The sequence below is a fragment of the Euleptes europaea genome, chromosome 13 (assembly GCF_029931775.1).
Source record: "Euleptes europaea isolate rEulEur1 chromosome 13, rEulEur1.hap1, whole genome shotgun sequence".
NCBI lineage: Eukaryota > Metazoa > Chordata > Lepidosauria > Squamata > Sphaerodactylidae > Euleptes > Euleptes europaea.
Genome location: NC_079324.1, coordinates 32,869,413 through 32,885,459, shown reverse-complemented (window position 1 = coordinate 32,885,459; position 16,047 = coordinate 32,869,413).

Sequence of the window (16,047 nt, the reverse complement as noted above, 5' to 3'; positions counted from 1 at the left end):
TTTCCATCACTTAGTACACACCTGTGCTGAGAGCTATTGTTTATTAACACCAGTCCCCTATGCAGGTTAGCACAAGGGTTCAAATAACTATTCCCAGTACTGAAGGAGTTCCTTGGCATCAGTCAGCTCTTAACATCTGGTTTGGTTACCTTCCTGCATCCGTAGATGCCTCGGGTAGTTTACCAATCGAAATTAATTTCAAGCATAATAATCCTGCCAAATTTCAATTGGAGTTTAGCCTATCTATTGGAAACCAGGCCTGTTTAACCTCCCCCCTCCTGTGTATTGTAAAGGAGGTGAACAAGAGATTTTTAAACCAATCTGATAAGAACTAAAAAGAACTTTCCCAAAGCAATTAGCTAGTACCATATTGCTCTCTGGAGGGTTGGTAGCATGGGAACAGTTCTGCCAGCAAAAGTCTTGCATGAAGGGTTGGGAAAGCTTTGAACAACACAAGCCTTCCAGATTGTCTCCCACCCCTGGACACATTTTGTGTCCTCTGAGATGAGGGTGGAATATATATATATATATATATATATATATATATATATATATATATATATATATATATATATATTGTTGCCTTTAAAAAGGGCAGGAATTAGGATTCTTATCTGAGACATTTCTTCTCAGTTTTTTTTTAACATTTCCGATTTTTCAAAGGAGATAGCATTAGCTATCTGAACATGCACATTTGTAAAAAGAACTGCAAAAAAATTGCAGCCTTGATGTTATTGTTCATATGGCTGCACCAAGATGCTATTTTTATCATTTGTCTGTTCCTTTCCCCTGTTATCTTTAACAAATCAATACAAAACAGAGAGATAACAAACAATGAAAGAACAAAGACTAGAAATTCAGAAAAGCAAATATATAATCTGGGTTGAAAAGAAAAGGAATGCCTAGAATTGAATTATTTCCCTGATTCCTTCGGTTTAGCTAATTTCTTTGGATTTGCAGATCAGTTTAGATCCAGATAATTAAGAATGTTCTGTGTGTATGTGCCTATGTGTGTTTACCAATGCTCAGGAGTGTGTGGTATGTATCAGTAAAATACCACACAAAAAGATTCTTGATATAATAAGATCACATTAAGTTTGGTCTTTTTAAAGATTTCATCAATGTGCACATGACCATCAGTAACATAAAGGAGGTACAGGTTACCATGCATTTTGTCACCACCACCAACAAGATTCATTCACTCCATCACCTTGTGCAGCTGCCAACCAAGTCTGAGCCAAAAACTCAGCTCAAACTCAGCGAGAGATGATGCGGCTTCATGAGGTGATACCCATCACTTTGCATGTCTTCAATGACCAGGAGTCAGTGGAGTTCCTGCAGAGCCTCATCATCTTAGAGAGCCAGAGTGATGTAGAGGTTAAGAGCAGTGGACTCCAATATGGCAGTTTGATTCCCCACTCCTCCACATGAGCGGAGGACTCTAATCTGGTGAATCGGGTTGGTTTCCCCACTCCACAGCATGAAGCCAGCTGGATGACCTTGGGCTAGTCACAGGTCTCTTCCAGCTCTCTCAGCCTCACCTACCTCACAAAGTGTCTGTTGCGGGGAGAGGAAGGGAAGAAGATTGTAAGCCGGTTTGATTCTCCTTAAAAGGTAGACAAAGTAGGCATATAAAAACCACCTCTTCTTTTTCCTCATAGTGCTGCCTCAAGCAGTGGTATAGGTCTCTTGGCTGCAAAACAGCCCTGAAAGGAGGAAGGATGAACTGAGAGCTACAGCAAACTTCACATGCTACAGTTTTAGAATAAATTTGAGAGATTCTCTAAATCCAGGTATAATTCAGCATCAGTGAGAGGCAGAGCAGAATGAAACTATGAAATAACAACAACCAGGAATGGAATGGGGGGAAATCTGCTCATTGCTTGATATTGTGGACCTCAAGTGAATAAGCCAGTATGGTATGGTAATTACATTGAGAGAAATCAAGGGTTGTACATGCATGTGTGAAACAGGGTTAAGTTCAGACCTTTTCAGATCTTATATCTGAGGTGATTGAATGTATGTACAGGGAGCACACATTACCTGTGATGCTGTCCAAAATGCACAACTGCCATTTTGTAAAACTGTACATACAAATGGGATTTTTAGAGTACAGTTTTGCATGTGACAATGCTGGAAAATACTATGCAGCCAAAATGGCTACCACGTGTATCAGGAGCATCATGAGTAGCACACACTCCTAGTACAAGTAATTGGATCCCTCTCAGTGAAACATCTGAAAAGGCCTTTGCTGGCAAGATCCTTTGCTTATAGTTTGATGCTCATGTTGGTGGATGTAGCTACTGGCTCAGAGAACCAGTAATATCATTGGGGAAGAGACACTCAAAAAACCATGGACTGAATGCCCTGCAGGGAAGGTAAAGCAGTAGATTATATTTCACTGATGTGATGCGTTTTGGCCTTGGCTCAATCAAGACAGGCATTTGAGGACCCAGGGATACATTTTGGGAAACCCCTGGGAACTCTTTAATGTGTCAGTGTATCTCTAGGGTGACCCAGCTGAACCATTGCTTTAAATTTTTTTAAAAAGACTTTGAAAAAATGAAGTGAAAGAAGCTATAGTTGACTTTATGAACTCACATCGTTCTGCAGGTTTTTTTTAAAATTTTGTTATCATGATACTGGAGGAGACCATTTCTTGTTGTCTGTTGCCATCTAGAGACAAAGCATGAACATAACAACATATTAGATTTAGACAAGGAAGTTAAATGTGTTGCCCCGAGCGACAAGAGTGCCATAAAGTTTCAGTCGATCCCTAGAGAAATTTGCTTCTGAGAGTCTAAACATGTTTTATTATTATTATTATGGCTTTTTAAAATGTGGCCAACTTTGAATGGAACTAAATAGGAATGCAAAGGCAGAGGAAAGAAATGACAATCTGAGGACACTTTAACTTTTTCTTTACAAATGTGCCTGTGCTGGAAGAAAATAAAGGAAGAGCTCGGCAGGGCAGGGCATAGTTCATGTAAGGAAGACCTCACATTCAGTTCCTGGCATCTTCACAAAATGAATCTCAGGTAGCAGTGCTGGGAAAGGATCCTGGGAAACCATTCTCTCTTTGAATTCGAGAAAGGTGAATGATCCTTGTGTATGTGCGTGTGATTTGTTGCCTCAGTACCCTACAATCATGTGGCCATAGAAATTGGGTGTATAGCAGGACTCCATCTTGGTAAGGCCAAGGACTTTTAAACCAGGAAACTGTGCAATGCCCTTTGCCTGAAGACTTGTCTTGTGGCACCATGAAGTCACCCCAGATTCTGACTAAGGGAGTCGCTGGTGCTTTTGAAACATGAACTGATATTTCAGCATACTTGACACATTTCCAAAAATAACACTGAGCTACTGGATACGACAATCAAGCTTCCTTACAGAATCAGCTCTGTATATAAGTAAAAGGCAATGGCATTAAAATTAGAATAACAGTATTAATAATAGATGATTAATAATAATAACTTAAGTTTTAAAAAGCCATAAACGGGGATGTAGTGCCATCTATGGAATAAGATTATTGATCTCGGTCAGCCGTTTACGTATCACACACATCTGGAGACAGAATTTGCCTTCTTGGGTAGTTATATCCTGAGAAGAGTCTGCAAGGAGAAAGGACACATAAAATCTTCAGATCTTCCAGGAAAAACTGACAGAATGGGGACCATATACTGCGATCTAATATCGTTGTAAAAAGGGCAATGCAGCAAGACATGTTCTATGGTTTCCACTTTCCCTGTTCTGCATGGACAAAGTCATTGAGAAAGAGGAATGCGGTGATATCTTCCAACCAGGAGAACAAGGTAGAATGTTGAAACATGCAAGGGTTAAAGACCTCCGACATTTAGGAATTTCAAGGGATCTGAGATAGTCTGCCAGCTGAAAATATTTGATGTACTGAAGGATTGGTGAATATTTGTGTATATGAGCCCTATCTGATTGAAGGGACTTTGTTTTATCATGAGCCCCAAAGCCTTTGTTTTATCATTTAATTTGCTTTTTGATATCCCAGGGTCAGTAAGGTTTGGGGGGAGAGGCCATGTTTCTGAAGTTTCCTCTCTATTGCACTTTGCCAGGTTGAGCAATGGTAATCAGCAAGAATCAGAGGATCTAGGCCGGTAGGGTCAAATATGAGTTTTAACCAGTACCATATTTTTCACTCCATAAGACGCACCTGACCATAAGACGCACCTAGTTTTTAGAGGAAGGAAAACAAGAAAAAATATTGTAAGTTTTTCGTCTTTGCTATGAGGTGAAGGCATGAAGAGCTCTTCTAAGGCACACTTGTGAGTGGGAAAAGATGACTGTGTCTGGGTTCCTTAGTTGTTGCGCCAAGGTGTTAATAGAGAAGTTGAAAAGTAAGAGGCCTAAAATACAGCCCTGCTGGACTCCTTTATCAAGTGGGAACCTGTTAGAGCACTGGTTCCCAACCAGGGGTCCGTGGACCCCCAGGGGTCCGCGAGAACTAAATTAAGGTCCGCGAAAGAAAGTTATAAACCCATAATAAATTAATATTTTCAATTAAAAGTTCTCTATTATAAAATATATATATTCAAATATTATTCTAAGTTTAATGTTTAACTAACAGTTATGATTAAAGTTTATTTTAAAATTCTCGGAATTTTTATTTTGAACCTTGGGGTCCCTGCACCGAACTAAAAAGTCCTAGTGGTCCCTGGTCAAAAAAAGGTTGGGAACCACTGTGTTAGAGAGATGACCTTGAGAGGTATATCTTACTTTTAGATAATTCCTTTCATGCAACGAATGAATAAGAAGGTAAAGTCTTGGGTCTATTGAAGAGTTCTCACATTTTGACCATAAACTGGTCCTAGAGATGCTGTCAAATGCTGCTTTAAAGTCCATGAAAGCTCAGTTTGGTTTGGAGCTATATTTCTCTGCAAGGTGGTGAAGTATTAAGCACTGATCTATTGTAGAATGTTCAGCTCTAAAGCCTACTTGCTTGTACATCAGTATGTTTTCTCTATCAAACCTGTCGAGAAGTTTCCAATATAGGTATCCTGAGTAGTAGGGTTGCCAACCTCCAGGTACTAGCTAGAGATCTCCTGCTATTACAACTGATCTCCAGCCGATAGAGATCAGTTCACCTGGAAAAAATGGCCGCTTTGGTAATTGGATTCTATGGCATTGAAGTCCCTCTCCTCTCCAAACCCCATCCTCCTCAGGCTCCACCCCAAAAACCTCCCGCTGGTGGCAAAATGGGACGTGGCAACCTTATTGAGTAGAGTTTGCTAACAATGCTGAGGAGACTGATAGGATGATAATTGGCAGTATCTTATTTTTATCCTTTTTTGTATATTGGGACAATAATTGAAAGTCCCCAATCTGGAGGGATGAGGGCCAATTGGTTAATGTGTGTAAAGAGGCCTGCAAGTGTTTGGGCCCACCAATCTATATTGGACTTCATCATCTCTGGGGTTATCATATCACTTTCAGGGGCCTTACCAGGTCTTAGTTGGTTTATTAATTTTCTAACTTCTTTAGCTGTTACTGGTGGCCATGCTAAAAGGCTTTGTAATTGGGTCTTCGGGAAAGTATGACAGTCTGTTTTGGATGAAAGAAGTGCACAGAAATTAGATTCCTGGAGGCAAGGGGAGATGTAGCAGCCTAACTTTGGGGGCTGTATATGGAGGTCAGCTTTGATTAGGTCCAAAAGGTTAAGTCCTTTGATTTGGAAGCTCATTCATATCTTCATCAGAGGTCCTTCTCTAAGTGGCTCTGAAGTGAGACAAGCAGCATTCAGAGACAGGGTATTTTTGGTTGAGACTAGGTGAACAGGTTTGTCAGCCATAATCACCCATAAGATGAGCATCATGCCTTAGGAATGCTGTTCTCCATGTGATTCATTTAGAACCTTCACTATTGCTTCTTTGGCAAACTGCTTCTTTGGCAAACTGCTTCTTTGGCATTTCAACAGGCATTTGGATGATAGTATTTGTTTTGCTGGTATTTGGCTTTGTTGTGGCTTTGGGATTTTTGCTGCTATGGGATTCTTGCTGGTGGTTAGCTCAGTGTGTCTGTATTTACTTATTTAATTTACTTGGTTTTGAATTTTTTTAACTAACTTAGGTTCTTGACATTTGAAGAATTAGGATAAAATTGATTTTAATACAATTGAAAACTCAAATACCTATTGTGGGAACTCATTGGGTAGACTGATACAAATGTTTACATTACTTATCTGACAAATCTTCATCCACAGAAATAGATGTTGGCCTATTTCAAGATTCACCTATCAGCAATTACAATTGAAGCACTGGGATATTGTTTCATGGAACGGTCAAAATGCTGATTAAAATTTGAAAGCTCACTTTGTTTCAATTTGCAATAATTGTTCTGAAGTTTGATAGATGGACTTGGAAATATTTGTTATGGCTCATTATTTGCAGGTCATATATCCTACATCACTTGATCTGGGAGGAGCCCTTAGAGAAGCAAATATTGATGATCCTTTCTTGAAGTTGTAGGTCATTTATGCAGGGAAAAATTGTGTTTGCTGCACAGTTTTCTGATCCAAATTCTCAAACATCATGTGCTCAAACATCATGTGTCTTCCCCCAAAAAAAATTCTAGGAGTACCTTCTGATTAATTATGCATCCCCAGTGAATCACAGAGCTTCTGAGTTCCTCCCCGGAAAATGCAGCCTTGTTGCAGTTTACTTGGAGGGGGCAGATAAGCTCTTAAAGGGACTACCCCCTGTGTGTGTGCTTTTGCAAAGCTTGGTATTCATCCCCTCCTTTCTTCAACAGTTCCCTGCCAGGAGCTGCCTTCCAGCCTCTCTTCGGTAAGTGTCTTCCTGCACATTTCATGAAGGTTTCACTCCCTCTTTTGTGCTTCGCTTTGAGGGAAGGGGTTGGATAGGAGGGACAGACATGTGGGAGGGAGAAGCCAGAATGGGTGCGGGGAGAGAAACCCGAAGTTAGGACTATGCATGGAAATTGCGGGGATTTGCCTCACTCTTGCCTTGAAGCAGAATTTAAATTAGTTATAAAACAGCACCCTAGAACTGCGGGGGGGGGGGAAACGAGGCAGGAGCGAAGTGACTTCTAAAGGTTGGTAAAAACATGAATCATGGTAAAATAAAAGGAAGCCTTGAAGCAGTCCGGCAGGGATTGTGAGCGAAATAAAGGTAAGGTAAAGGTCCCCTGTGCAAGCACCGGGTCATTCCTGACCCATGGGGTAACGTCACATCCCAACGTTTCCTAGGCAGACTTTGTTTACGGGGTGGTTTGCCAGTGCCTTCTCCAGTCATCTTCCCTTTACCCCCAGCAAGCTGGGTACTCCCCTGCATAAATGGCTGTAGATAAACCATCCAGAACAAATGGATGGGGGATTTCGGCACCAACATTGGAGAAGATGGATTTATTGGGCTTTGTTTTTGTGGTGGCAACTGTAATAGACAACAATGCATGTCTACGTTTCCCCCCTTGTGCATGGAGTTTCTTAAATTCAAGAGGTTCACATAGAAAATCTTCAAGTATTTTCTAGCCTTTATTCTCTGTTCAAATTTATCTCCCTTGCTTATATTCTGGAGTATATTTAGTGGGTACAGTTTGAATTCTTGTTTAAGATACATAATATTAGTAGTGAATTTCTGGAAATTAACTTATGGAACATGACTTATTTTAAGTGATTTCAATTACATCTGTTTAACTTTTTTAAAAGCCCAGATATGCCTCATTTACCTACACTCACTTTTTAAAAAATCCTTATTTAATCTCCATTTAAATACAATTTTAAAATTATCTGATGCTCACGACGTGATTGCTTAACGTGAGATAATAGCACCCATCCCACTTACAGCAATTTATTATAATTATCCACTGAGCTGCTTCAGTGTTTTCAACTTGTTCAAGGAAGAATCAATCTCTTGTGTTGCATTTCCATAAAAAGAGAGCTCCTTGGAATTAGGTATTACATCCTACAGACATCATAGAAGTCTGAGCTATTATGATTCTGCCATCTCTTTTACATTTGCTTAGCAGAAAGGGAGGATCCATACATGTTGCCCACAGCTCTTCCCTGACCCGACCCAGAGCCCTTGAGGCTTGTTTCCTTCCCTTTTATTTATTACTTGGGCTCCTTGCATTTCCCCTACCCTTGCTTGATATGTCACAATCAGCCTGATCCCTTGAAATTCTACTCCTAACCTAAGCATGCCAACCATATATCATGGAATTTCCAAGCTGAAATTCCTAAAGATACATGCTCCAGTTACATCTGTGTTGATACACAGCACATTTTGATAAATGTCATAGTTCATGGAGGACATAACCTTCATAAGCTCATTGCTGGGGCTACAAGTTAACTCCACAGTGTTGTGACTGGTTCTTTATCATGTACTCTAGGGATGGAAAGCAATGCACTACAAATTCCACAAGAGGGCATGATAATGTTACCTTAAAAAAGCTGGAGAGGAATAAATATTAGAGCCTCTTTCCAATAGGGATCCCAATCACCTTTAAAGTTCTTTCCCCGAGCACTCCAATATTGATCTTGTGAACAGCTATGAATAATTTGGTTGCAAATACTTTATTTCTAAAGAAACTTGTTCTACCTCCTTTCTCCCTGGAAGTCAGCAGCATTATGGAATTTATGAAGTTATCAGTAACATTAAATATATATATATATATATATATATATATATATATATATATATATATATATATATATATATATATATATATATATATATATATATATATATATATAATATTATAATAATTATATAATAATTATATATATATTATATTATAATAATTCTGCCTATGGAGCAGAATTAGGGACACTACCAAATTTGACAGCCTCACCATTTCAACTTGAAAATCCTTTTTTTTCCATTATCAGTTCTGTTTATGTAAATTGAACTGAGGTAAATGGAACCTGAGGTTCCATTTTGCACCATTTTCTTTTCCTTGCACCAATTTTCCTATTAAATGTGCAGGATTTTAAATATTTTCATCAGTAATGTGCAATGTTTCAATCACATAAAATCATATCAATATGCTGCAAAAAAAACAATAATTAAGAAACAGCCACAATAAAGCAGGAAAACTGGAAAAGATCAGAACAACAATATACAAAAATTAATCAAAATGGAAATATTTGTGCATCCCAATGGAATGTGTTTGCTGACACATATGATTTTAACACGATCATTGTCATCGCCACCGCTGCCAGTGGAGGAGAGGTAAGGAAGACTATCTCTTCCAGATCCTCAGCAATGGTAGCAAGGTGGTGAGTCACATATACTGATGCCAGTGCTTAAGGTAGCAAAAGTTCTTGAGTCACCACTGGTCTTGGCAGCAGCAGCGGCTATATTCCCTGTTCCTTACCCTGCTTGCTACAGCTTCTTCTTCCTCCTCCCTCTTCTTCTTCTTCCTCTTCTTCCTCTTCCTAGTGTAGTGGTTAAGAGAGGTTGGTTTGGAGCGGTGGACTCTGATCTGGAGAACCAGGTTTGATTCCCCACTCCTCCACATGAGCGGCGAAGGCTAATCTGGTGAACTGGATTTGTTTCCCCACTCCTACACACGAAGCCTGCTGGGTAACCTTGGGCTAGTCACATTCTCTCAGCCCCACCCACTTCACAGGGTGTCTGTTGTGGGGAGGCGAAGGGAAGGTGATTGTAAGCCGGTTTGAGTCTCCCTTAAGTGGTGGAGAAAGTCGGCATATGAAAACCAACTCCTCCTCCTCTTCTTCTTCTTCCTCTTCCTCCTCCTCCTCCTCCTCCTCCTCCTCCATCTCTGATGTGGGTTCCTGAATGTGGTCAAATTTCATTGGGTACATGGCATCATCACAAAGCTAAGCCACAATATTAGCAGGAAGCAATGCTTCATGATCTCATTCCAGAATCGTGTATGTTTATAAAAGTTCAATAAGCCCACGGCTCCCCCAGCTAACTGGGAACAAAGGCAGGTAAAGGCAATAAAAACTGTACCAAAAACATAATTCTAAAGATAACAACATTAAAACAAAACCTTCAGGGGAAACAAGCTTTAAAATTCAAGGTATCGACAAAGCAATCTTCTTGAGGAGCCAAAGATCCTTCTAATTACTGTTGCCAACCTCCAGGTGGGCCTGGAGATCTCCCAGAATTACAACTGAATACAGACAATAGAGATGAGGTCCAGTGGAGAAAATGACTGCTTTGGAGGGTGGACTCTATGGCATTATGAGTGCAATCCTGAAGGGGGGGGGGTAAATCCAAGATGGCTGGGAGCAGCGGAGCCGTGCCCCCTCCCAGAGGCTTCCCAGATGCCTTGTGGGGGGGGGGAGTGTGTTTTAAAATTTTAAAAGGAAAATATGGGGGAAATGCTGCTCAAGGGGGCGTTCCCGGGGTGAAAGGGCTGTGGAAGCTGCCTAAAGGCAGCTCCACCCCGGGCATGCCCTGTGTATGACCTCCCCGTGTCAGCTTGGGCTTTCCCTTCCAGAAAAGCCTTGCCGCCATAGCTGCACTGACAGCAGGGGCCAGCGGTGCCCAGACACCTGCGTGTTAACCCCCACACCAGAGTAGATGCCATCTTATTCTGTGATAAGGTGGCACCTATGCCAGTGTGGGATCACAATGGCTCCAAAGAAGTTCCCCCGCCCCAAGAATGGGCTTCTAAGCCCCACTGAGGTCCCTCCCCTCCCCAAACCCCACCCTCCCCAGGCTTCACTTCCAAATGTCCAGGAACTTCCTAACCTAGAGCCGGCAACCCTACTTCTAAGAATTTTGTTATGAAACTGCAAGAGAATTGCAAGTCTTCTAATCTGCTCAAGAAGGCTATTCCATAATATTAGGTCAGCCAAAGGGAAAAAGAGCCTGTGAATGTGCAGCAGGAGAACATATCCTTACAGGGGTCAGAACAACCCCAAGGCTTTGCTACACCTGGCAATCTTGTTTATTGGGGGGGGGGGGGAATGGTGCCTACTTGTGCCCTCACATGAAGTCTCTACCCCTCCCCAATTGTATCCTGTGAGCAGGATTGAGACATTAATAGTCATTTTAGCTCTTGGACAACAGCCCTGCCCTCACTCTCGGAAGATCCTCAGACTAATCTCTCAAGACTTGCAAAGCAAATCAATATGGACTTGTCTGGCATATTTTAATGTGCAGGAGCTGTGTTTCTGTTGTGTTCACAAAAGCATCCATTGCAGGGCCTTGTAGGCATCCTTGATACTTTTATAAATCAACTCATCATAAAATAAGCCATAGACAGCAGCACAATGTACCTCCGACTTCCTGCGCATAATTCCTATTAAACCTCAAGTTACAGCTGTGCAGTTTGAGAGCATCTTCCTCATATCTCCGAGGAGCTTAAAGCTGATCTACAGATTCAATCAATTACATGGGACCGTTCTTCCTGGGATTGTACTGCAGTTGGTGGAGTGCTGTAATTTTGGAATGCTCCCTCCCCATTAAAAGAACAGCTCCCTGCCCAAAGAAAACTCACATGTCAGATAAAAGGCTACAAAAAAAAAATCTTTTTTCATGACATGCTAGGGTTGTGCTTTTTTCTTTTTTCTAATTTGCAGGGAGTTTTGGATTCTGTTTTTGAAACTCTTTGAAGTGCTGGTATAAGAAGGTTAATACACTATTGTCTTCTGACAATCTGCTGTGGTTTTATTGCTTTCTGTTGAGGACTTGCTGTGCTCAGTTGCTGTGATTTTATATTGTTGCCTCCGCTTAATTTATTCATCAGTCTGCTTCTGCCTTTTAACTTTTTAATTTTAGATTCATTGCATTTCTTGTGCTTGTATACTATTTAAGAACTGTTAGCCACCTTGGATATTGTAGTGGAATGACAGGATATCAATTGTTTAAATAAACCAACCAGCATATTATTTATTATTGCAGAAGTGACATCACATCAATCGAACCTCCACCTTGAAGTGACATCACATCCTCCATGCCATTCTAGGGATTCCCCCAGTCTCTATAATAAAGACCACAGAGACGGGAAAATTCTTTGGGCATTACCTGGAAATGATGTCACCGTTCCTGGCCACCCTTCCCAGGCATAGACCCAGCAACCCTACATCTGTAAAACATTGACAAAAGAGCCCTGTCAGGGGACAGTTGGCTATAGTTGGCAATTGCTCACTGGGTAAGTGGCATGAGCTAGAAGCAATATTAGGTAAGCACAATGAGACATTAATTGAATGGTGAAGAGGACCATCCTCAGAGCTGCAACTCAGAGCTAATTTGGGCTGGCGCTGCTGCACTACACTGTTTGAATAACAAATAGTAACCCACTGAATAGGCTCAGGGTATTTGCAAATACTCAAACTGCTCAATGAAAAATTGGCTCCCTGCTTGTGACTAGCAAGTAGAACATGAACCAAACCAGCTGGTGTTTAAGCATCCTTAGAACAAAACAACATAATAGTCAAGTATGAAATAAAGGAATGGGTAAAGAAGGATGTCTTGGACATGCCGGCTTAATCAAATTGTGGATGGGACAATTTGAAGTTGCAGCCAGGGGAGAGGTGGCAACCAGGAACATATCTTTGGTTGAATACAAACAGCATTTATTAATGTTTGTACTGCAGACGCTTCAGCAGCAGCCACAGTAATCTGTGCAGTAGTATGACTTGAATGTGTGTTACTATAGTCCCGTGTGTAGCTCGAATTTTACAAAATCTTTCTCTCTCTCTCTCTCTCTTGGGCATTAGAAAGGATTTAATAGTAAAATGTAATGCTTTAAAAGTGTTGCTTCCATCTGGCCAATCACCCTAAACGGAATACATTTGGCCACAGAATTGTGCAGTTAATTCTTACTTCTTCCCCTCCTCTTCTGTAGTTAAAATGCTAAAAATATATGAGGAGAATTGCTGCTTTTATAAAACGAATGACTGCCAGGATGAATTTAGCTTGCTCGAGAAATGACGAAGTGCTCTTCAGTTCAGTTGCCAGTTAGGCTGTTTGATTATTGCTTCAGTCTTTAAAGGCTTGGAACAAAACTTTTTCAATAATCTATGATATACCAAACACTGCTTCCGCTGCCATGCTATTAGTATTTTATGATAATGCTTTTATTTTGGGACGTTCAGGACTTAATTAAATAAAATCTAATATAAATACATAAAATACATAAACCGGAAGGAGGGCTAATAAGAGTTACTGAGGGAGCGGTGAACAAAACAAAACAAAAAAGTATTCACCGGCTGGCAGTGATAGAGGAAGACAGACAAATCTCCCAAGGGAGGAGTTCACATGAACACATGAAGCTGCCTTATACTGAATCAGACCCTCGGTCCATCAAAGTCAGTATTGTCTACCCAGACCGGCAGCGGCTCTCCGGGGTCTCAGGCAGAGAGGTCTTTCACATCACTTACTTGCCTGGTCTCTTAAACTGGAGATGCGGGGTATTGAACCTGGGACCTTCTGCATGCCAAGCAGGTGCTCTGCCACTGAGCCACAGCCCCTCCCTAAGGGCCAGCGTGGTGTAATGGTTAGACTGTGTGGGAGACATAGGTTCAATTTTTTCCAATTTATAAGTCCAAAGCTCAGTTTTGGCACCACAACTGAGAAGGTCCTTTTGCAAGTTGCCACCTTTCTAACCTCAGATGCTAGGGGCACCTAAAGAAGAGCCTCTGAAGAATACCAGAGTGGTCAGGTAGGTTCATATGGGAATAAGCAGTCTGTCAGGTGGGCTGGCTATATAGGGCTTTAAAGGTCAAAACCAAAAACCTTGAGTTAGGCCTATAAGCAAATCGGGAGCAAGTGTGACTAGAACAAGACTGGAGTGATATGGCCCTTATGACCCAATACAGTCAGCTTTCTGGCTGCAGCATCCTGTACAAACTGTAGCAGCTGGACGATCTTCAAGGGAAGCCCCATGTAGAGTGCACTGCAGTAATCTAATCCAGATATTAGTAGGGCAGCAGTACAGAGGCAAGATCTTTCCTGCCCAGGGATGGCCACAGCTGACTTACCAGCCAAAGTTGGTGAAAGGCACTCTTGGCGACCTCTGACACCTGTTTATCCAACATGACTACCATGTTTTTTTCTCTGCTACCAGCCTTTTAAGGGATCTGCATGTTCCATTTGGTGCCAGAAGGAGGTTTAATTGATTACTGGTTTCTCCATTTTCAGCTGGAGTCTGCTATCACCGCTTCTTCTTCTCATAAGTCCAAAGCTGCAACCTGATATCAGCTCCATCCAGCACCACTGTCTATTCAAATGTACCTGGTACTCTACATAGGATGCAGAGCCCTTAAATATACCTTAAGATCAGGGCCTGAAATACCCCCCTCCCCCTCAATCCAGCCTGATTAAGACATCTGCAGAATTTCAAAGTTTACACAATGCTCTGAGCAATTTTGTTTGGTCTAAATAAAAGGCATTACTTGCAAAAAAAGTATGTTACCTTGGACCAACACAGCTATCTGCTGCTAATACCTGCTCTTCAACAGGATATTCCGAAGACTACTTGTATACAAAGCATGTGGTCCACCCACCACCGAACCACAGCCCTCCTGATATTTAGTGCTGATCAATACCCAGCCACGAAGAATAATCAGCCCCAGAACAGCATTCAAACCCACAGCGGGTATTGAACTGGCAGCTTAAAGAATGTTGGACCAGAAATTTAGAATGGAGCCCCTGCTGTTCCCTCAGTGTATGTGTATCTCTCCCTCCCTTGACTGTCACTGGATTTTGCCTAAGGGAAAAGTCAAGGCAAATTTGGAAGAAACAATCTCAGAAATTCTACCAGAATATCTTCCATTAGATTAAAAACATGTACAAGTCCCTTGCCCATATCTTTATTTGAACATGGTGTAAGCCCTTGGTCCAAAGAACCAGAAACCACGACATAGACAATTAGGTCCAAAGAAGCTGGTCTTTACTGGTCAAATAGAATAACAGAGCATAAAGGAAAAGGAGACAGCTATGAAACTGTCTTGCTGAAACCTGGTATTATAGATGCATGGAAAGGGTGAGAGATTACACATTGAAAACAAAAGTAAGTTCCCAGAGCGAAGTAGGTTCCCAGAACATCAAACAGAAAGTGTTAGGCATAACAGTCTTTGCAACCTTGGCTGCGGTTTAGTAGGGATAACATTCCTTGAGTCTGGATGGCAGGATGTGAACAAAGCGAACAACACTGATATGCCTGACACATGGGGGAAATGGCATGGTATCCACTACAGTAGTGTTTCCCAATTTCCATCCTGTGTGTTGGGACCCAGAAGTGAGTTGCAAAGCCTGTGAAAGTGAGCCGCAGCCTAATGTCTGCTCCTGCCTTTTGAAGTTCCCCCTCTCCTCTTCATCCCTGCCACCTTCTCATCTCCTGTGCAACAGCAATGGGGGGGGGGGGGAAGAGAGAGGAACAATCCATCCAACAACTAGTAACTTGATGGTAGTAAACAGAAGAGGAGTTGAAAAGACTGGAGTGTAAGCAGGAGTTGTAAAGCCAGTGTGGTGTAATGGTTAGGAGCGGTGAACTTTAATCTGGAGAACCAGGTTTGCTTCCTGCTCCTCCACATGAGCAGTGGACTCTGATCTGGAGAACCAGGTTGGTTTCCACTCCTACACATGAAGCCAGCTGGGTGACTTTAGGCTAGTCACAATTCTCTCCAAACTCTCTCAGCCCTATCTACCTCACAGGGTGTCTGCTGTGGGGAGAGGAAGGGAAGGCGATTGTAAGCTGGTTTGAGTCTCCTTAAAAGGTAGAGAAAATCAGGGTATAAAAACCAACTCTTCTCCTCCTCCTCCTCCTCCTTCATCTTAAGTGTCCTGGGGGGAAAAAACGAGGAGGAAAAAAAGGCACATGTATGACTGGGCTTGGTTTTGGTGCTGCTCCTTCACCAGCCCAATCTCTTGGTCAAAGGCAGGAATGTAACCTCCATATGCAAAGGTGTTGTACTTTTGAATGCCACTTGTTTAGGAGCAGCTGCATCCTTTGTGCAATGTTTGCTGGTTTTCCAAAAATCATCTAGCTAGTAACTATAGAAAATGGAATGCCATACTAGATGCATGCCAAGGGAGTTCACCTAAGAAACAAAACAACAAAACTTGGGCTGGGATTGGA